General features: G+C 34.9%; 1 protein-coding gene across 1 annotated transcript in view; it reads left to right on the top strand.

Moving 5' to 3' along the window:
- Positions 1-23,852, top strand: part of TENM3 (teneurin transmembrane protein 3) — a 469,046-nt gene that overhangs the window by 5,585 nt on the left and 439,609 nt on the right. Inside the window, exon 2 of the mRNA XM_068187008.1 lies at positions 7,896-7,937. The gene's annotated coding sequence lies outside the window, so the exon portion shown is untranslated. The remainder of the gene's footprint in view (positions 1-7,895; positions 7,938-23,852) is intronic.

Genomic DNA, 23,852 nt, shown 5'->3' with positions numbered 1-23,852 from the left:
GGTCTAATTATTGTAGATCATCTTCATGATCTGCCACTTGCAACCTAATATATTATGATAGTTGAAGTAATAAGTTCTGGTTATAATTGGTTGCCCACTATTGATATGGGTAATAGATCTCTCCTGTGAAATACAAACAGTAACTAGATGCACAGCATGCAGGTGAGTTAAGTACCTACACTACCTAGGAAGCAGCAGGTATTCTTCATGACTTAGTCTCCAGACATATTTTTTCTGGAAGCTCAGCATATCTCTAATTGCAATTATATTTTGTGTCCATCTTGTTTCAGATCTTAGAAAAGGGGTTTCTGTGTATAAATATTTAAGTATGAAAGTAAAAGGCAATATCAAGCACTTTTCTGCAGACGTATAGAAATGTAACTGGCATAGATCTCTTCACATAATTTCAATTTATATTAGTAGAGTTGGTCTCAAGGATAAAGAGGAAAATCAAAACTTTAACCTGGAAACCGTGAGCTCCATTTTGGCGTAGTAGGTCTTCATATTACATATTTAGTTCAGTGTAATCAATAGCATTAATAAATCAGTGCATTGGCTGAATTCTGAAAGGATTGTATCTCTCACACAATTAATTGATTTTTGTGTTCTCCATGTGAACACAGAAACACCATAGTTAAGTGCACAGTTGGTGTAATATTGACTTTTTTTTTATTTAGTCACTAAGTGTCCAAGGTTGACAAAAGCAGTTATATTCCACCGTTTTCTATCAGTAATCATGTTTTCCTTGAGCATTAGTTTCCCCACAAAGCACTTATTGGATTTAAAGGCCTTCCCTCTTTTACATATTTTATTCAAAACTTCCAAAATAATCTGGAGACAATATTTACATCCTTGCAAAGTACTATTAGAAAGTTTTATTTTAGAAATGTATGCTTGAGGTGTATGTTTGTCGTTCAGCATAAGCTTTTTAAATATCTCACTTGGTTTCTTTCAGTAAATCCAGTTATAGGTGTTGAAGAGCAGACCATCAAAACCTTTAAAGGCTTAGCCCTCTTTTCTCATCCTCACTGATTTACACTTTCCTAAAAAGACTTTGAAAATAAAAAGAAATGCAATGAACATTGCATCCAAAACCACACACAGGTTTAGCCTAGGGTGGTTATCTTTAGGTTTAGTGAAAAAGGTCTTCTTTGACTTTGTATATTTCAAAACTAACTTAGACTTGGATATTATTTTTGTGACATCCATTGTAAGAAATCTTTAAAAAGAATAAATTACATTCTACTGTATTCTATTCATTTTTATTTATTTGAGTCTTTTAAGTTACTTCTAAGATATGACAGCAGTTCTTACTGAATTTTCTGCTCTAATTACAACTTACCTAATACTAACCTCATCACCTACCAGATAGTGATTATATTTCTGCATAACTTGCAAAGTTGGTAAAAATATATGACACAATCCCAATTAAATTATTTGAAATGAATTTGTCATTCATTACAATCTATATGTTCAATAGAAATAGTTAAGTGGCTATCACACAATTAATACATAGATAAAGTATAATGGGAAAATGATGCAACTTGTGAATCTGAAATGGAATCGTTTGACATTTTAAAATAGCACTTAAGAGCCTGAATTAATTATTGTGTGTTAATATGTCCGATTTAAACACAGGAACTGATCAAATCAATGTACCACTTTCAGCGATGCCAGGAACTGGACTGAGGGGACAAAAACCACTTATTGTTGCATCCTTGGGTTGGGATCAGCATTGAGGTCTAATAGCAGGGGTCTTGGTATTGCAAAACATGATTTTCAGCTTCTTGTCTCTTCTTAATAGCACTCTTTTGCTGGGCCAGAATTTAATCTCAAAATTTATGGAAAAAGTAATTATTTCATTAATCAGTGATGAAATACAGTTCATTTAAAAGCCAGCCCCACTGAATTGACAATAATTTGTGATTTTAGACATTTTAGAGTACTAAAATTCTGTGACAACTGACTTTCAAATATATTCTCTCAAAACTGCCAAAATTTATTCTGCTAAGCATTCAGTGGCAATCTATGGTCATATATGCTCATCATATCATTCCATGCACATTGGCTGTTCTCAGCTTCATGTGAATATTCATTATGATCTATAGCAGCACAATTAAGGGAAGGGTAGAAAAGATATTTTTGCATTTAATAATTATCGTGATAAAAATTTAAGTACCATAAATGCAAAGATGCAGTCTTTATATTCCTCAACATAGCCTTCTCATATGCAGCTCTCTTTTCACTTTTCAAGAATATATATTGACTTTTGCATGTTCAACCTTGCCAGATATTGGCATCAGCAGCAAAAGTATTTTCTATTCCTTGTAAAGAGAAAAAAACATTCTTGTGTTTAAGAAATAAATCTCTGTAGAAAAGCTGAGGGACATCTTTGGTTTATAGTTATATAAAGCTAATAAAAGCTGAAAAGCTAATAAAAGTGTATAAATTATTGTAGTCTTGCTCACATTAATTTAAGCAATTAAATATCCTTTGTGGTCTTAAATTCTTTTGCATTTATCCTCTTTTTTTTCCATGCCGTATTCTTTATTTTCTATTAAAAAAAACCACTAGATATTTCATAGCAAAAGTATAGACTGTCTTCCTGTTTGGTTTAGATTATGGACTTTGTGTGGGATATGGTGAAAAATTTGCATGGTATGGGTGAACATATAATTGAAGAAAGAGGTCTTTTGTTCAGAAGAGCCAGTATTGTAGCATGAACTTCATACTTAGAAATAGTTTCGGCTATGCCAAGTTTGATATGAAGACGGATGCACAGTGCTCTAATTATTACACATATTTTCAACATATGTTTTGCATTATATCACAGAGAGACCTGTTCTTTAATGATGCTTCCTCTTGTGTTACTTTTCCTGTGATACCAATTATTTTAAGCATGTATGACAGGTAGCTGGCATCTTCATAGCATCTCAGCAGGTTTTACCAGTAGCACTGTGAACATGAAAATAATATGTTAAGAATCTGTTCTGTGGAAAAGGATATCATAGGCCTAGAAAAAGCACCAAAGAACCTTTAAGAAAAAACCCCAGCAGTCATTCATGAGTGAAGTACATAGTTTCTAAGTAATAACATGTTAAGGTTAAAATGTTGCATATTCCAAGGCTGTCTTTCAAAACTGTACAAATTTAGTGTCATGAGCTCTACTGAATGCACATCACTGTTAATAACCAAATTAATTAACAGCATGTTGAAGTTCCATAGAGACCATATAGATATACTTCTGTTGCAATTAAATAAAAAATGTGTTTTTGTGTAGAAGGTGGTAAATCATAATTACTAATATACTCTTCTGTTATTGGGTTTTACTGTGATGAGGTTATAAAAAAATATGTGGCTACAGAATGCTTGGTTTTCTCAACAAGGATCAATGTAAGAATTTTGTAGAGAACAATCCTGTATATTGTTATATATAATTGAAGATGTATAAAACTAAATTTATACAAATATAGATATAAATAGCTAGTTATACGTAACTATATTATTTTATACATATTTTTCCATTTGTTTGTTCTATAAACTATATGTATGATTATAGTCCTGGCACCACTGGGATTATGGCAGCAGATTACTGCTTACCATGACAGGCTGTAAGGGCCATCCATTCATACTGCATAAGGCTGGTTCTGAGAACCTGATGTTATTTATTCTCCACAGAGCTGCAATTTTTGGCTGTTTATAATTTGTTTGTTACTAAGAACTTTGGATCAATTTGCCAATGATTCAACTCAATAAACTAGTAAATAAAAATGCTCTATGTTATCTTTGGCTTGGGACTTTTCCCAGGTGCATCTAGGAACGTGGCTTAAATACAACTTAGAAAAGAGGACTAGTCACAGAAGTAGTCAGGATGCTTCTTTGGTTTGGTGCTCATTGTCTAGCCCTGCCTATTCTGCCGTGTATAACTTGTTCTATGTGGAGGGCCCCCTTTTGTGAGAAGGTGCTTACCTGCTTAGTTTCTGTGCCATACATTGCTCTTAGATAACATCAACTCTACATAATGCTAACTCCTCAATTTACAAAAACTTGAGTCATTGTTGCTTTGGGTTTTTAAGAGTCCTTATCGACAAAGGCAGAGAAAGAAAGTTTATTTGGGAAAACTCAACGGGTAAAAATTACCCATTTTTACCATCTCAACATATAACCGAGCAAAACAGAATGAAGTTGCAGTTCAGTGTCCTGAAACTGAAAACTATTTTTCTGATGTGGTAGGTGTTCTTCCCCAGTTCAAAACAATATATGCTTTCTCTTAGATGTTAGCATAGCAATATAATCACTCAAGATCCAAGCTGGTAGATCTTTAAAGTTGATAGTCAGACGGATAGGATGTGCTGGATCATTTCAGTGTTTTATCTGACAGGCAGCAGTAAAGTTTTATAAGCTTTTTTGAGTCATTTTTTTACATGAAATAGAATTGATGTTTTCCATCTCTTCTATTTTCCGTTTTCTCCCTGGGATGAAAGGTTCCATCTGAGAATGTGTAAGAAATATTCCACTGATGAGTGGTAAGCAAGAATCACTGTCTGGTTCTCTGCTAGAAACCAGTGCCATTGCATAACTCCATGTGTTCTATATTTATTGAGACCTGCTGCCTTATGGAAAGGCATCTGAGGTGAGGCAACCATATTGCTGCCCTGTTGCCTGAACCAGAGTCATCATATATTCTTTTCTGTTGTCTTCTTTGAGAACGTAGTTAGGAACAACTGGATGCAATTTTAATTTTCTTGTTGAAGATTGGCCATTTACAGGTTTTGATAAACACAAGTTCATTTTCTTATACACCAGTACCCTCCACAATGCTGGGAGCCTTTTCCCAGGTCTGTTGTGAGACGTTGTGCATGAGCTGAGCTACTGTGGATTAACTGCCAAAGGGTACATTTCCTTTTAGAACCAGCACACTGCTTAGTTGGATTGAATCAGGTGAAACTGATGAATTCCACATCTGAGCACCTTAGAGCTGATCAGGGATGAGCCTGTGTTGCAATTTGTTGTATTTTGGCTGCTATTTTCAGTTTTCCTTCCCGTGTTTCTGAGGGCAGCACTCTTTGATCATGCTCCAGTAAATGAAGATCAGAGCATCAAAGGGAGTTAAATATGTTGGCAGTGAGTGTCACCAAGCTTGACTTTCAAGTGTGCAATGCTAAGAATATATTCAGAAATGCTCATTAAGTGAATCAGGACAGTTAAGCACCTAAGAAATGGAATCATGAAGGGAAAAATTTTGAACACAAGATCATCTAAATCTAGAAAAAGGAAGTATTCAAGAGAACAGAGATAGAAAGTTTCCTGCTATTTCTTAAATTAGAATACTCTTATTGACTGTTGTAAAGCCATAGCTTAGAACTTATTCCTGCAAGTGATAACATAAATAGAAAACACAAGAATGAATATTTCAGGTTTGCCTTCAAGCTCTTTTCTGTCTGGGGTTCACGTGCAGGCTTTGTTAAGGTATATGGTGCAGGTACTCTGATGACACGGATGAGAATGCTTAGACATTCTGTTGGGAAGTTAGAGACACGTCTGTTTGTTTTGTAGTTGTGTTTATACCAAACACAAAGTTTCTCACATGGTGTGACTCAATGATGTGGTAACTATTCACCATGCATGACAACATTTTTAGTATTGAGCCTTTAGATTTCCAGTACCTTGCCCTTACATTGCTACAATTATATTTTTAGTATTTATCTTCTTTTATATTTATGTTGTCTTTACAGTCAAACTGTGCATTAATTTGTATGTATGTCTGCACATATATTTAAAAAAAATATATTTGCAATCCAGGATTTAAACTTAGGGAGACATATGTTGCACCTCAGTAACATGTGGGAGAGTTTTCAATTACTTTTATTACACAGTTTTGTATTTACAGATAACACAGAAAATGCTTTTCATGGTTCAGATAGAACTTGGATGCACACATCTAATATCCACCCACTTTTCAGGCTGTAGAGAAAATCAGTCTTATGATCTGGTGTAGCATTTACCCTTTTTTCTAGAAGTTAAAAATAGGGTGCTTATCCTCTTAATCTCTGCCTGTCAGAAGTTTGGAGACAATATTTAGAATTGCTTTCCTGCTTGTTCTGGATTAACCCAGGTAGGCAGCCAAGTTCCATACAGCCACTCACTGTGCCCAGGCGAGACAGGAAGGAGAATCAGAAGGGTAAAAGCGAGATGTCTCATGAGACAGAGTTTAATAGGTAAAGCAGGAACTGTGAGCACAAGAAAAGCCAAGTAAGAGATTAATTCATTACTTCTCATCAGCAGATAGATGTTTAGCCATCTGAAAGAAACCCAAGCGTCATCATGCATAACAGTTATCTGGGAAGAGAGTACCATAACTCTGATCATCCTTTCCTCCTTCCCCAGCTTTTTTTGGCTAAGCACAATCTCATATGGTGTGGAATATCCCTTTGGTCAGCTGTCATCTTCTAAATCCTTGTGTGCTTCCAGCTGGCTTGCTGCTACCTACTATAAAGAAAATTATTTCCAGAAAACTCTCCTAGACAAACAAGTACACTACCATTATTTGGCTCGTATTGATACCCCTCCTTCTAATTCCTGGGTCAGTCAGTTGAACACATATCTTTAAACAGAAAAAAATCCCAGAAAATATTCAGATTTTACACTTGACCTATTTTGCTTGAAACAAAAAACTTATAGGTGTAATGCACCTTCATACCACATTTTTAAAATGCTGAAAGCAAAATGAAATGGAAACATTTTGTCGTGGAGGAAAAGTATTTACACAAATATAAGAAGTGTGGTTTTTTTTTTCACATTCCAACCACCATCATAAGTTGTTCTTATCACTTGCATAATCACAGATTCATTAAAGGCTCAGAGAAAAAATTGTGTAGTCTGTTTGGATTCTTGTTTGAAGAGGAGGTCTAGAAACAAAAAATTATGGCTGTTCATTTCAAGATACACTGTACCTTTTTCTCCTTCCCTTTTTGGCAGATGTTAAAATGTGAACGTTATTGGAACGTGAGAAAGATAAGAATGAAACAAGATTTTCAGATAATTTTGTTAGTGGCAAGAGCTTTATTCTGTGTATCCATTTAATTTACAAAAGCTCGATCTTTATGTGTGAAATACTCCCAACTTCCTGATTATTAAAATCAAAAATCATTTTATAGTTTACTCCAGAACACTGTAAGCTTGCAGTGCCTATGAAATATACTGTTTGAAAATAGCTCTTTGTGTATATTCTAAGTGCCATTATGTTTGTTTTTCTTTAAAAAATAATCATTATCTTTTCCATGTGTTTTATGTTTATTACTGTTAAATACGTTGGCTTTGCAAAGCCATAGCAGTGGGATTTATAGTACATTTGCTGTTTCATACATCAACAAAATTGCAATTGAAAATTCATGTCAGCTGTGCTGAGGTTAGGTAGACCTTTCTCTTAAAGTCTCAGAATACATGATCTGTTTTCCACACTGACAGAAAGGAATTAACATTTTCATGTGTGACCTGAAGGAATCATATGTGCAAGAAAATGAGGTACAATGAACATGGATCTCCAAAATGAAATTTTTACATTTAGTATTTAACATGCAATCAACACTTCCATATGGTTCAGAGAAATAAAATTGCATTTTACAAGTATAGTAACATGTCGGTCCAGCAGTAGCTGTAATAAATATTTTATTGCAGATAATCTGCATCTCATTTAGAGTTTAGGAAAGATACACAGTGTATGACCATATCATACACCACAATGCAAAGAGGAAAATAATAATGAAGGAAAAAAATTATCATCTATCTTACCCTGTCTTGATTTTTTAATCTACTATGATATTATGTAATGATCATTAAACAATAACAAAATTAAAATATTTGACCAGAATCTTCATAATCTGTTCTCATTGCAGATTCCTGGCTCATTAGAGATCCACTCACATGGAAAGCTGAAGGTAAGATCAAACATCCTAGAGCCTCAAGCTCTGGTGGGACCTATGTATTGCATTGGTGTTTTTAAAATGGCACACCATTGTCTAACTGATGGAAGGATATACAGGTTTCTACTGACTTGTTCCTTATCAATCGTTAATGCTGCTGTATCTAGTTTATTGTTGCTGCAATAACAGTGTACACCAAAACTAGTAGTAAGGAGAAATTCACAGAGCACATACTTTAAGAGATATAAATGCCTTGTTCAAGAAGGAATATCCAGGATGATAAATTCTCTGCCTTGTTACCAGAGTCATCAAGGATAGAATATAATTGACTAAATTATAAAAGTCTCAAAAATACTAATTAAATCTCTTGTGAACATTCAATTTTCCACAAGAAACTACTGTTGCCTATGTGTACCATATTGTGATGCTTTTTGATGATACCCCTCTTTAGGTTAATAATTTGAAAATGTAATTTTTATCCATGACCTCAACTCTGCTGAAAGCACATAAGGTCCCAGAACTCTGAAATGGTGTCCACTCAAAAATGTTTGAATTTGGCAGCAATCTGGCTGTGAGCAAACCTTAATCTGTCTGATCAGTATATACCTTGCGACTACACTGTATTGAGCAAGTACATGGAGTTTGGATTTTCTTCCTTTGGTTTTAGCTCAGTGATTTTTCTCAATGGTAACCAAAGTCAAGTAATTTATAGCTTGTGAAACTCACAAAAAGGGTTCATTTACAACCATATTCTGCATCTTGTGACACCAAGTGCAGTGTGTGTTCTTCTATATGCCTACAAAAGATTTTAGAGCAGTGATCAGAATAGTGTTCTGCTCATTAATGTTTTTACAGTAGCTGCCTTAAAAGAGCTACAGTTTCCTAGAGCAAGTCATTCAGAATTCAACTACGCTCTTCAAGTTTAATAGGTTCAGCTCTTTGAGTTCCCCTACCTCCTCCTGATTGATGGTTTGTTTCTTCTTTTAATACAAAATTCAGTAAAATTTCCCACAGTGAAAAGGGTCTTTTAATTATAAAACATCAGCGTGTGGGAATGATTCAATTTACACATCAGAAAAGCTCAGTTACTTGACCATAATTTATTTTTTGTGCTGATCATTTACAGACCACAGATTCTTCTTCCTCTGGCCCCCTCCCCTTCTCACTTTCTCTCATTCTATGTAAAAGAATAAAAATCTCAATACCCTGTAAAAGGCTTTAGATATTGTATCACTTAGTCATCGGAACTAGAGGCTTCATTATCACACTTTTTTTTACCAGCTTTTATCCCTTTCTCATTTCCTAGTTATGTTGTCATATTTAATTTAAGTGTGTTCTGTAATTGCTGAGTAATACAGTTTTTTATTGTATCTGACAAAAGGATGGCATAAGTAAGGAGGGGTATGGTATCTCACTCATGAAACTGTGAGATAAGAGATACTGCCGAGAAAAGGTATTTGCAGTTCTAATGTTGCATATTAAACAATCGACTGGCTGTTTGTTTGGGTTTTTTTTTTAAGTAGTAACTAATTAATATTGAAATCAAGGTCTGGAAGGGATGGAAAAATTTTATGTTTCCCTGTACTTCCTCTATGCAGTATTAGTCATCTTTTTTGTTTTATTGTCACAATGTAGCTTAGGACTTGCATTGGTGGGCAAACCAGCTTTTACTAACAAAGCTTTATAGATCCAAAATGTGATTTTCCTAGTAAAATCAGTCAAGTTAATCTTACTTTGTGCTTATTATGGCCATTAGAGGAATAAGCAGTAAAAATGTCCAGAATACCATTTATACAAATATTTTTAAATATACTTACAGTTATGATCTTAAATTTGTTTTGGTTTGAATCAAATGTGGTTTGTGACAACGTATTATTAGATTATATTATGCTCATTTCAGAATGAAAAGTACATGTAGTGAAATGCAGGTATGCACCATTTGTTCTAGGTTGTATATATAATTCTGGTTTAGTTGAACACTTAAGAGTATTTATTGGTTGGCTATTTGTTACTTTAGACATATGCTCACAATATCTACATTACTGAAATACATTGCTTTAATTGTTTGCTTTTTTTAGCATTTAAAAAATAGTCTGTGTGGATGTGACAGCCTGGTCAGAGAGCGAGAAAACCAGATAAGTTTTCTCAGGATCTCCTTGTGAGACTTTAGGGAGTTGCAGAGAACAATGTTAGCTTGTTATTTTAAACAACCTGCAGGTGGTGTTTTCCTACTCTGTTTTCCTGTTGTTCTCAAAGATTGTTTGATAAGAAAAGTGGTTTTGTTAATTAGCCAATCAGGTGAAATATATTGACTAATTGACCAATCTGGTCTGTCTGTATCAAAACAGTCTATAAAAGAGAGAATTTCGTAGTAAAGAGAGATGCCGTGCAAACCAGCCTTCTGATGAGTCTGTGTCATTTCTTACTCAGCAGCAACAAGCTTGTTTTTCACTTTGGAAGGAATGTATGAATGGTACTCTATTAAAATACGTGAAACTTGGGAGCAGCGGTCTAATTCTTCTTCTAATTCTTTTCAGATATTTGAAGGTGCTTCTCCTTTACCCTGGAATAAGTTCTTAAACTAAAATAGCCAACACAAATGTGTGTTTTGTAAAGTTCCTATGAGAGAGAACCTAAAAGACTGTTTTTGTAATATCTTTGTCCCTGCTGCTGTTTGGAATCGCTTTTATGTAGAAGCATAAATGTATCCCTGGATTAGACCTGAAAGCCAAAACAATGTTTTTGTAAAGTGAATCATTGTAAGATGTTCTCTTCCACTGTCCACAGGTTAAAGGAATTCAGTTTGATTTTAAAAATCTATATTGCTGCTACTGCAGCTTTCTCTAATTCACCTGTAATTTACTGTATCCTGCTCAGTAAAGGGAATAATCTTGACCACATGAGAACAGCAATATAGGCATGCATCTTAACACTAAATAAACTCAGTTTTTATTTCCAGAAGATAATTTTAAAAAAGTTTATGATCCCCAAGGAAATACCAGGCCATTGTATCTTCCATCTAACTGGCGTACCCTGCTGAGTGAATGCTCACATACAAGACCTCAGAAATACTTATACAGAAGATGGATTGTACTTCTCTTACACAAAGCTAGCATCAGATATATACACAGCTATGCTGTGATTTAGTTCACTCTTTTTTTGTTGCTGTTTGAATACAATTGAACATCTTTCTTCTTCTACATCAGTACACCTGAAGCCATGAATAGGTAATGGCTTCAAATGATTTCCAAGGCTAGTACACTATTAAAACATTGTGTGTCCTGAATGATGTGACCAACCCCTCAGTGCTTCTGCTGCTGGTGCAGCAGATATCCTGTGATGATGCACCTGGTTCTTCTTGGGATTCTTTTGGTACTCCCCATAATGGCTTCCAGGTCTGTTTCATTGGCCAAGTAAGCCCTGTAGCATTATTCCCTGTAAGTCTGCATTTCTGCAGTTGTCAGCAGTTCCCAGTAGTGTAACTCCTCAGCAGAAACTTCAACTATAGGGAATAAAAAAAGTCCTGCAGTTTATAATATGTTTAAATCCCTGTTTTTCCAGACCACTATCTTATGAGCCTTTACTATGGTAAACAGTAAGCTAAAATCGATAACTCCATACAAAACATCACTTCCAATGGAAGTCTTTGCTCACAGTTTTTGTCATTACTTTTTTTGTGATAATTTATTTTCAACTTCTCTTTGGCTTAAATACTAGCGTTTTGTATTAATTGTATTCAATTAAATGGGGTTGTATGCTGTGTTAAAGGCTGTATATTTAGTAGAGATTTTGATATTTAATAGATGTTCTAATGATAAATTTTATGGCAGAAGTTATTATTGGCATAACCTTTTTTTCTTTATTTTCCTTTCATAACAATGTACATGAGTGTTGAGTGTCTGTTAAGATTGCAATGTTCTCACCCCAATACAAAGAGCTTATGGTTTCCAGTGTGTTGTATAAATTTTTGGACATCTATGGAATTTTTCCTCTAGTAGGTAAGGATTACAGTGGCTTACTCTCTCCTGTTGTAACTTAACTCTGTGCACTAAATATTACAGCATCCCAGATCTGTGCCTAGGGTAGTGCTGCATCAGCACAATCCAGGATTTTCAGTACTGTCTTTTAGGACCTTCTATTGTTTGTCAAAACTTGATTTTAGTTCTGTGGCTTCCTGGAATTAATAGAGAGGTTATTCAGTCTAGGATCAGAGAGTAAATATCCCAGGTGCTAAAATCTGGGGAAAAAAAATACTGTCATTGCCCTTCTGTAAAAAATTAATACTAACTGGATAGTAGAATAGTAATAGTAATGATTTACTTTCTATGTATAAAATGCTGCATGTTTTTCAGGAAGAATGTTTGCAGTGGAATAGAGCTTGGGGTTTGTCGAATATTATGAATGCAGTTGAACTAATTAGGGCATGGGTGTTTTGAGTAGTGTACAAAAAGAACAATTCTTTTCAAGCCAATGAAATATTATTTCAAAAAAGCATTTTGTTATTTTCCTTCAAGAGATTAAAATCTTTCTTTTGGTCTGTTATGGCACTTTGAAAAACTTTATAAGGCTAATTGGTGATAGATTTTGTCCTGTGATTTTTTTTTTGTATGTAGTCTATTGAAACCATCTAACTTGAATAGCCCAAGGGAGCTAAGTCAGGAAGCATAGAAATCAAGAAAACCTGAAGTTGGTACTTCAAGATGAACCAGAAACTAGTAGAATTCAATTTTTGTTGAAAGAACAAAGTGACTATTTTTCTTGAAAGAACAAAGGACTTGATTTTTCCCCCCAACATTCTGCTTCTGTCTTAATAAATTGTGATTTCTGTATGTTTTGTGTAAAATACAACATTTGAATTCTTGATTTTTCAATGTAGTTTAATAATCTCTATAGGAGAGGGTAGAGTTTTCTTAAAGGGAAATTTGACCTGCAGGTCAACTCTGAAGAAGTTTGAGCCATATTCTTCATTTAACAGGGAAGGACATTTTCATGCATGCTACACTTCTGAGTTGATGGCAAACTGGTCTCAGGTTCAGATATCAGTTCAGATATTGAGAAGAGGTTTTGCACTGGCTCCGTGTGCTTGAGGCTACTGCACAAATTATGTTGTTCACAAAATTCATTTTAACATTATAGTAAGACAAGGAGAAAGGTGAACAGAAGCTTTATGGATGTCAGTAAGGTGGTGATAGATCTGATTTTCCCTTTAATAGAGAAAAAATAAATAAGGAGAGATCATTTGAATGATACAAGTCCATGAACCAGGTGAAACTCACTAGAAATTAGGGAAATGGTTGGTTGTATTGAGACTCCCCAATAATTTTTCAGCAGTATATAAATGAAGTACCAAAATCCAGATGTGCAAAACTCCATGTTAAAATTGTAATACAGTTGATATTAGCTGTGTCAGGCACTACCAAACAGGGTACAATATGTGCTAATTTATTAATTTGTTAGGAACCAGTCACATGGGTTATGCTTTCTAATATAAAATTTGGGATCTTCGACAGGGTCCCACTGAGTTTTGGGAAAGTGCCCAAAAATTGCAAGGCCAGCACGTGTGAGGGGCAATGTGACTGCACAGTTCTGTTACAATTTGGGTTAAGTGGAACTCGATACTTAGTGTTTCACACCCCAATTGTCAGCAACAATGTTAACTATGCTGTTTTTAAAAGAAAAAAAAAAAAAAAAAGTGAAGGATTGTATTCCCCTGGTCTGCTCACTGTGCAGTTGATGAAAGTAGTTATGAATTTAGTGACTGAGGCTGAACCTGCTGTAAGAGGCAATTCAGGCTACCTTCCACAAATATCTAAAAATAGGACAACCATGCCTGAGTAGGGAAGCTCCAGGTGTGATTTTGGAGACTGCGCAAGTATTTCTGTTACTGAATACATATCTGTCATGTGGAAAAAATGGTCTAATCTCAGCTGTAAATTCTGAGAATTACATGTCACTTCCCTCCAAGCAATAAATGCTCTTTTGTCTATCTAGATTTTGTTATCGGTTTTGCACAATAATTCCTAACAGTGCGCTATGTCATTAAAATATCAAAATCCAGTAAGTCAGCTGGCAATAAATGGAAAAATAGAGATCCATAGCAAAGATTAGTGATATCTAAAAGTGGTTTATGGGTCCTAGTGGGATTCCTCCTTTTTTAACAACAAAGTGCAGAGTGAAAGAATATGCACAGCTTACTTTGTCTTCCTATTGCTTTTGATCTGAAAGAACAATCAGATAAGGTTGATTTCTGAAGACAGTTCAGAATGAACAGATCTCAGTTGCCCCCAGTGATAACCATCATTGTCAACAGGAGGCATTCCAGGTACTGACACTAGAGCCTTAAATGTTCAGATACTGAACATTTTATCTTTTATTTTAAAAACTACTGCTGAGAACTCTCTTTATAGAACGCAATGGATGATGAGTATTTAGAAGAAGAATGAACCCTGAAGGAGAATAAAGCTCAAGCCTCAGAGACTGTCACTGAACACCAGAAGGACAGAATAATTTAAGGTTACGGTGGGGAATTTCATGCACACAGAAAACGTGAAGCTGTGAAAAATAGAATTATAGAACTCAGGAGTTACAGTCTACAAAATGAAAATTAAAATTATTTAAAGATCCTGGCCCTAATGGGCTTTTGTCCAGGTTAGTGAACATTCTGTCAGAGTTCAGCAACACCAAATGCTTTTTCTTAGGGAAGGCTCAGAACTGCAATATTTTGCAATGATGATAATCAAAGTTGAGGAGTCTGGATTACACCAGTATGCAGAAATACTAATAGATGCCTTCTGTAAGCCATATCACTTACAAGTGCTATCAGTCCCTCTACACGCCATCTTCAGCTCTCAATCTTTGAAGAAAATATTGATTTTTGACAAGGTGTGACAGCTTGGTTTTACATAACTCAGGTATATTGTACAAAGCTCACTTAGCAAGGCACAATGCCAGGCAGTTGCTATGAAAACTGATTGTTTACAAATGTAAAGATTACAATATTTTTATAGTTTAAGTGTAATAACACCTCACCTGCTGTGCAATGCTGCTGATTTTTTTAAATTAGTAGCTGTCTTTGTGATCATCTAAGTTAGTATTGATAGCTTAACAAAACCTCAGAAATATAAAAAAATACTATTATCATTAATCAATGATAACTAACTTTGAATGAGCATTTGCTAATGAATTAAAGGTCAGGGGGTTTTTTTATGTGCTTATCACTGCTACTGCAAAATACTCGTGTAGTATTTTGCATCTCTTCCTCTTTTAAATAATTTGCTCTGCCTACTAAACCTGGATACTGAATCTAAACACATTAGTTCCTGTCCCCCCACTGGTGTCATTGTTGCTTTCATGGGTTTTGGATGAAGGCCTTTGTTTTTACTCTCATGACTTGAAAAACGTTTCATTTCTGAGAGTTTCCAAATAGGAGCTCTATTAACATATGCGTCCCCATGGCAGAGAAAAGAAACATGGAGTTATATAGATTGAGTCAAACCATACTGTTATTTTTGAGCACGTGAGCAACAATTCTTTTGTTTAAATCTAAAGAAGTCTTAAGATTATATAATTCTTACTAGTATCTGGCCATACTTGAGTAGAAGGTAGAGAATCTTGTAGAATTTATCAGTGTTGATAGACCAGAATCAGGTACTGATGAGTTGATGACCAGGTTTGTTATTATGAATGTCTGTGAGTAATAAAAAAGATAAATCAAAACATATATTTAAAAGTCACAGTCATTGACAAGTAGAATTAAAGGTCTCTTCTCTTCTTCCTCCCTCCAATACCTGGATTTGTTCCTTCATCCTTACACCCGTTTCTACTCATGTGAGAAGTGCATGGCTTTTCTGACACATTCAGTGTGTCTCCTTGCATTAGCTCTACCTATAGCCTCTCTTGAGGCCGCACTGCCCAGTTTCCTAAGCACACATGAATACCTGTTTTTTTTCCCCCAGGTCTCCTTTGTTGGTAAGTTACTGCCAGTTCTGACCTGCAAGGAAAAAGCAGTTCTGTAACTTTCACATATATCCCTCAAAGCTAATGGGAGTCTTTCTGCAGGCAGATCAGAGCGAGTCAAGTTAGGAAGCAACAGATTACTTTTGGGAATTCCACGTGTGTTTCTCTGGCATTCATTTTTTCTATCACCCAGCAGTGATACCTGTCAGGTAATGTTCCAGGAACACAGGTGTAAACAAAGAGTTGTATACAATGGGAGCATGATTACTTGGCACACTGCACAAAAAAGGTTGCAATGATGGCAGGTGTGGAGTATGATTTCTCATTTATGTATCTTGAAACAATTTTTTCAAATGTAATGTACCAGGTGCAAAAGTAAAATGAAGAATTGCTTTGGCTTGTATTTTACAGAAGAGTTGCTAAATAGATGTGTGTGAAGGCAATTGAAAACACTGTGTAGAAAACATGTTGGGAATACCTGTACACTTTAAGATAGGTTCTAGGTTACACAGAATTCAATTTGTGATGGTGAAACACATTTTAAAGAGAAGCACCTAACCTGTAAACCTGAAGAGACTGTTCTCTTTAAATAAGCATAATTCAAATTTAAGCCAGCTGGGACTATTAGAATTTTGACAAGATTTGTGTTTAGTGAGCAGACGAGCTTGACCATTATTCCGCTATTCTCTACTGCTAGCAGACATGCACCATTAGGTAACTGGAGATTGAAACTGCACTGTGGGCTTATATAGAACTAGAGAGCATCTTGCACTTAAAATATGTAGAGCAAAAACCTGCTACGAAAACACCTCCATTTTTTCCCCCACCCAGTGTGCCAAAGCTCTCTTTTTTTTGTCAGTTTTTATCAATGACACTGATCTGAAAGCCCACCTTGCTGATCTTTTTTCATAACTGCAAAGCCTGTATATTGCTTTAATTTTTATGTTAAGTTATACAGTGTTGACATATTCTGTAGCCCTTCTATAACAGGGCAGTATGAAAACCTTTCTTTCCATGCCTACCAAAGAAATCACTGGGGTTAAGTGACAGGGGTGTACCAGTGATTTGCCTGTCACAGAGAACTGTAAATTGCAGCCTGTCTCCAGGATAGTGTTTAGACACATTCTGAGATTAATGGTTTTGCATAGACACATTGGACTTCAAATGATTTTGAGATAAGCTCCATCAAGAAGATTCTTCCAGTTAGAACTCAACTGAAAGTGCTTTGCATTTCAGGTATGTTTATATGTAACTTTGTTGGTACAGGACAGAATTGGATGTAAAACTGGAATGGTGTCTCATATGTTCCAGACTACATAAAAATTTTCACCTCCAGCTTAACTCTTTGTGACAGATTTCTTTTTTTATGGTAGTTCTTAACACTTTCAGATAACAGCAATGAGACATCTTATTTACTTGACTGAGCAAATCATATTTTTTCTCTTAAAGGAGCTCATCTAGGAAGGAAGGTCTGTATCCTAAATTTAGGGAAGAGGAAACTAAGGTGTATTAATCTCCTGGGAAATCCATTTAAGAATGTGATAATTTATTCACTTTTCAGAATCTGAATTAGTAATTGATATGTGTTCTGCAGCAAATGAGATATTATAATTCAGGAACTCTAACTTTAGACAAAGGTAATAATAAAGTTTCTTTTTAGTTTAATGGGGAAATGAGAAAATGTTTGTCAGAAAAATGTAATGAAAGTAGGCATTCCTTTTTCATGTGTTCTATAGTCTCCTGATTTAGAAAAAAAAAAAGAAAAAACCCACCCTTTATTATTTTTAATTGGTTTTCAGCTCTTCTAATAGGTACAAAAGGTGGTTTTCAGTAGAATAGTATAGAGTCAGATGCCACAGCAGTGGTGGAGCCGTGGCAGAACTAGCATTATAGACTAAATATTTCTGTCTTAAGTAAACTAAAGTTCCTCTATGCTACCTCTCCCCCTGTACTAAGACAATCCCTTATTACTTAGACAGGCTTTTTAAAAGACATATTGTATTATTGACCAGATATACACCACCAAACTCTGACAGTGTGCAGACCCCTTGTGTGACCTCAAGTAAGAATTTTCCTGTTGGATGGCACCCTATGTCTGCCCTGTTCACCTTAGGATAAGTGCAGTTACATAACACCAGGTTTCTGAGTCATATCATGGTATTAGAGGAGAATTAGAAGGTCTTTTCAGGAACAAAAATTAAAAAGCTCTTCTTTGCAAAATGGTATGCAGAATTCTTCAAACATTTGTACAAATGTCTTCATGATTTTTTCATTTCAGTATTTAAGTTTTTACATATAATATCTGTGATTCTTATTTAAAATATGTGTGATTAAAACATTGATTAAGATATACAAAAGACTGAGATGAAAACAGATGGATTTGCATAGCAGGTTGGAAGTTTATTAATTTAATATACTAAATATTAGATTGGGTCTGTGCAGAAAGTTACATGACTCCTTCCATAACATCTCACAGCAGATGCATAGTGTCTTCAGACAGCCTGCCAGTGATTTGGATGCTCTTTCTCCCTTGTGTCAAGTAAATAACATAGAACCTGGTCGCTACTGGCAACAAAGACCTCATTGCTGAAGGACTAGTATTCACTAGGAGAATACATGAAAACTCCCATGTATGGGAGCAAACCAACTGGAATTTTTTTGTAGTGGGCACAGGCCCCAGCCTCCTAGTGACTGATTAGCAGCCATACTCTTGAGAAGCCATTAAAAAAATAAAAAAAAAATTTCTTCCATCCCTGTGTGAGATAACTAGATCCTAACCACACCAAACTGAAATTAATTTGAATGTGACAACTGGATAAAGCTACAGGTTCAGAGGCAGAGATCCTGTAGCAGCATTATAGTTCAGAGTTTATGTAACTACTAGAAGTGAGGGGCTTCTGAAGCCCTAGGGTAAAGTTTAGATGATGAATGCAGGAAATTAATGTGTAAGCCTCCATTTCCCTTTGTCAGAGAGGAGAAGCCGTCTTTCAGGAGAGGTCAGTTTTGTGTTACTCAGTAACATGCATGATTTTCTCCTGTAGAGATTGTGTTGCTCACATGAGGTAACCTGTGATTGCCTTCACTTGCTGAAAACTGGATAGGAAAGTGAGTATTTCAGTTAAAAAAAAAGCAACGCAGAACTCCAACATAACATATTGGTGTCAAAATAATTCAACTGCAATAGCTTAACTTGTTTGTTTTAATGCAGCTATGGAATGTATTTACACCTTTATCTTTTTTAACAACCAGAGCTGAAGTTCACAAAAATTATAAAGCACTAATAAGTGTATGTAAAAAATCCTATTCTGAATGTGATTAGTGCATGCCCCTTGCTAATGTCAGCAGTTATTTTTAGTGGAGAGCATTTGTAAGATCTGGCAGAGAACTCTTGAAATGCCAGGAGGGTAAGAGGATGCACAGCAGAAGCCAAATACATAGATAAATATGCTAGAGGATTTTAATAGTAAGTCCATCATTTTTTTAAAAGACAAGATGCAGCTGTCTTGAAACTGACATGGTAGATCATAATTCCCCTCCCATGTCATAGGTATTGTGCAGACATGATGTAATTACTTCAACTTTAGAAAGAAGCTTGATTTCCTTATAAAAGAGCTTGTTCTCCCTTTCCCGTCTTGTTTACAAACAGGGGATTGGTAAGCAGCATATTTCACTCTTCTTCTAAGATGTGTGTGTTACACTTATGTAATTCTTTCTGACAGAAAGATCATCAAGATTTGCCTCAAAATATTTAAGGTTTATATTCTGTCTTACATACCAAAAAATGTACCGATTCAAACCATCCTGGAAGCTGTAAAGGGAAGGGCAGTTCTTTTATAGCATTGTTCCAGAGCTCAGGAACATTTTATCATTTTATTTGATACAGTAATACCCGCATACTTGCCATGTATACTTTATTAACAATATTTTCCCACTGAAATATGGGTCAGATTTGTATGCAGCAGTATTTCGAGCACATTTTTCATCTCAAGAGGATTCTTATTTTCTGTGCTGTTTCTAAAAACTGATTATATATTTCTATTTGCATAAAGCCAGGAAAGCTGCTGAGTCGTTATTGGTGCAAAACTTGATGCCACTTAAGATTAAATAATTTAGCTTTTCAGTAGTGCAGGAATAGCATTTTCCACTTTGATAAACATTGCACTTACAGATTTCATGTCATCCAAGCTCATTTTCACTTACACATTGTGCAGAGTTTTTTCTTTGCTGGATGGGTGTTTTCTAAAAGTCTCCTGCCTAGTTCCCATTGTAAAGTGAGTCCTGTGTCCTCTACACTTAATCAGTTCTGGTGTCTTTGCATCAGAACTCTGTCCTCAGAAATTACTCTGAATCCCTACAAGCATTAAGCTCTCTTTAGACAGACTCCAGGCATCAGGGTCACCAGGAACAGAAAGCCTCCGAATACCTTCCTAGTATCCTTTTCTCATCGGCCATTGACAAACTGCAGGAACTCTGCCATTTTACAGATGTTGTGTGCTTCACTGGTTTACAGAAAAGGTAATTTTCATCCTTTGAAAGTAGATCAGGTTATAGAAAATTACACTCAGAGTTGAAGATAGAATGGACCATCCAGGTAAACAAATGACATATTACTGGCCAAAAAGACCAACTCTAAATTCTCTTCAATTGCAGTGCATGTTCTGAGAATTAAAATATAGGATTTATTGATAGTCCAATTTATTTCTGCTTAAAATAGAAATGACAGGACCGTGGTGGAAAATGGAAAAGAATAGCTTAAGTTTGTGAATGCAGCCAGCAATTTTAAATGTGATGCATTTTTATTGTTTTAAAGCAATTTTTAGAGTATTTTTTTTAAGTTCCCTTAAAAATATACAGCAATTATAAATTCTACTTGCTGCCAAAACCTAGAGGATTTGAATAAAGATAAATAGATAAGTAAGGCCAGTAAAAAAAGCTTAAAGGACACTATTAAATTTTAGCAGATCCAAAATTTGACCTAATATATTTTAAAATATCTATTTTTATGTATGCTCTGAGCCTGGTAATCCTGCCAAAATTAAAATTCCAATGCAAATAAAAATTATCAGCTCAGCAGCCAGATCACATTTATGCAATTTCTTTTTTGTGTTTTGCCTTTTTCTGTTACTTCCTTCTTGTGCTAAATACTTCAATACATAAATACAATATTCTGAAGACTTTCTAAAGTCTGACTCTCTTTTGCCCTACTACAGCAATACAGCAGGCAGGCAGTTAGAAGACTTGTATGTTCCTAAAGTCTACTATTATGAAAATTTATGTGCAAATTCCATTCCATGTTGCGAATTTATTTTAGCAATTTATTTTAAAATAGTGTTTATTTTGTTTATATAATTAGTCTGTGAAATTTCAGCTACTTAATATCTAAATGTTTGGATAAATACTTTGGGTTAAAAGCTGTATGAGCTAAAAAGATGGGGGGAAGACAAAACACAAGACTATTTCTTTTTGTTGCATTTTATTCATACGGAATAGTACGAATTTTATTGTTGATGAAGCTAAGAATGAGAGAAGATAGATGTCAGAAGGCAGATCCTTTTGTATTGGTGTGAAAGAAAAATGTCTCACATAAAAATAAATAAGCTTGGAACTACAAGGATATTGAATATAAAAACATTTTTTGTGAGAGAATAGGAATTTATATTTTTTAATGGGGAATGGATAATGGTAAAAGAGTGATTGAGAAATTGCTGATGTCAAAGTACTTTTTCAAGAGAAATTACCATGAGGCAAAACTAGGGCAGGGTTCTGGAAAATTAAAAAAAATAAGGCAACCATTGTTTAGGCTCCAAGTCCAGACTGAAATCTCTTTTATAGTAGTGCTGATATTTGAAAAGTGCTTAGCACTTAAGTTTTCCCATTGAGGTCGGTGTTTTAGAATTACAGGGTCCTAGAAACCAAGTATGAATATAGGCACTTAACTGGTGGCTCCTATTTTTATGATGCTTGATTAATATCTTGATAAATAGCACAGTACAAAAGAATCTAAGACAATCTCTAGAGGAAGGATTTGTTGCAGGGGAGAGCTGTGTTCTTCATCTGAACCCATGGAGAACCCAGAACAAGAAGATTTCAAGTTGGCATTAGCAAGAATCTAGTTACCAGGAAGGAAAGACAAAAGACTGCCACTTTTCAAAATTAGTTGGCTTGGAAAATAAATCAGAGGTTAATTAAGAAGACCACAAGTGTTGAAATGAGGCAGAAAATCAGATCAAGATGTGCTGGAGTCTGGGGAAAGAAGACTAGAGAGAGGGAGCCAAAATAGAAAGAAAAACTTATACTGGGGAAAAACCCCATCAGTATGCCAAGTTCATATGAAGGCAGAATTTGTTCTCAAAAATGCTGGTTTAGCACACTACTATTTGCCTGCACATTTTGAATGTTCTGTGGGCCATGATTGCAAAATACAGATTTTTTGAGATACATGTGATATGAATACATAGTATTATAAGGAAGTGAAAGACTTAGCGCTATGAATCTCCTCTTTTTCTGTTCCATATGGCATTCCTGATCTTTACTTGACCAAGTAAGTAATGAATATAGCTTACAATAACTTGAATAAATAAAAAAAATAAGCCTTTGGAAAATTTTATACATAAATTGGTGGAATTTGTAGTGTGCCATTTTGCAGTTCAGCAGATTGGCTTTCAAGGCACTTGGCCCACACTAATCTTTGAACCCAACAGAAAAAGAACACTGCTGTTGCAGTTGTATTGCAGCACAGTGAATTCTTGCTAACAAGCTGGATATTTTGGTTTTTCTGAGGGAGTTCAGAAACTGCTAATAGCTTGGTAACAAAACAATTAAATACTATTATAATGTTGTATAGCTTGTCAAACAAAAGGCGTGCCGTATCGTTTTAATTTCCCAAAAGAATCGAAATTATGAGACTCTGAGGATCTACTTGTCCACATCATCTTCCTGCTCTTCTACTCATTGCAATCTTTAGTACAACTATATTTCTGTTGATTTTGTGGAACTAGATAAATATGCTTCAAGAAAATGTAATAGGCAGTAGTCAGGTTTCTTCTGAGATGTCAAATACCTACTTTATTATAGGGAGAAAGTGACAGTCAATTTAAACCAGAATTTATTGAGAACATTAAGAGATGGAAGGGCTTTGGCTAATCACTGTAATGTCCTCAACAAATGGTAAATGAAAGCATGAGGAAATTGAGTTAACACAAGTTAAAAGTTCACATACTTACTGAATTATATTAAAAACCCTATAACCTAATTAAATTATCTAAAACTACTCATTTCAGTCTGTCCTGTTATTCTACTGAATGCATATGATGATATTTTCTTAGATGTGATGATATTTTCTTAGATGTGTAACAGTTGACAGCTTCAGAATGAGTCAGATAAAAAGCCAATGAACAAGATCAAAGGTTTAATTATTTACGAATCTGCAATATTCTGAATAGTTATACTTTATGATGAAAAGAATTTTCCATTGATGCTTCTTTATATACTTCATATTTTTAACTTAAAAGATCAGTATTGTCCAAACTTTAATACGTGGATAAAATGTATCAATTTATCCTCCTCTATGGAATTTTCTGGGGGAAATGCAAGAGAGGGTAAAAGTAGTATGCAGGATGTATTTGTCTATGGTTGCCTGTTTCAGGCATGCTGACTGCAAAAGCTGTATTTTAGCTGGTTTATGTACTATCATAATGCTTAACAAAGATCCTATAAATGCCTAGATTTTATAGTAAGATACAACATTAAAGATCATGTTTTCTGAGTTTTTATATTAACTTAGTGGAGAAAAACCTTTTAATTCCTTTGCTTTGGTTTTAAAATAAAGGAAGAAAATTCCTTCACTAGTGTAGCTGGCAAATTTTCTGCAATTCCTCTCACATATTCAAGTTTTATTGAAAACAATGGGCAAATATGGGGTTTTTTTTGGTGTTTTCAGCTTATGGCTTAGGAATTTGTACTTCAAAATGATAG

This window comes from Anomalospiza imberbis, chromosome 4 (assembly GCF_031753505.1).
Source record: "Anomalospiza imberbis isolate Cuckoo-Finch-1a 21T00152 chromosome 4, ASM3175350v1, whole genome shotgun sequence".
Taxonomy (NCBI): Eukaryota; Metazoa; Chordata; class Aves; order Passeriformes; family Viduidae; genus Anomalospiza; species Anomalospiza imberbis.
This window is presented reverse-complemented; position numbering and strand designations above follow the sequence as displayed.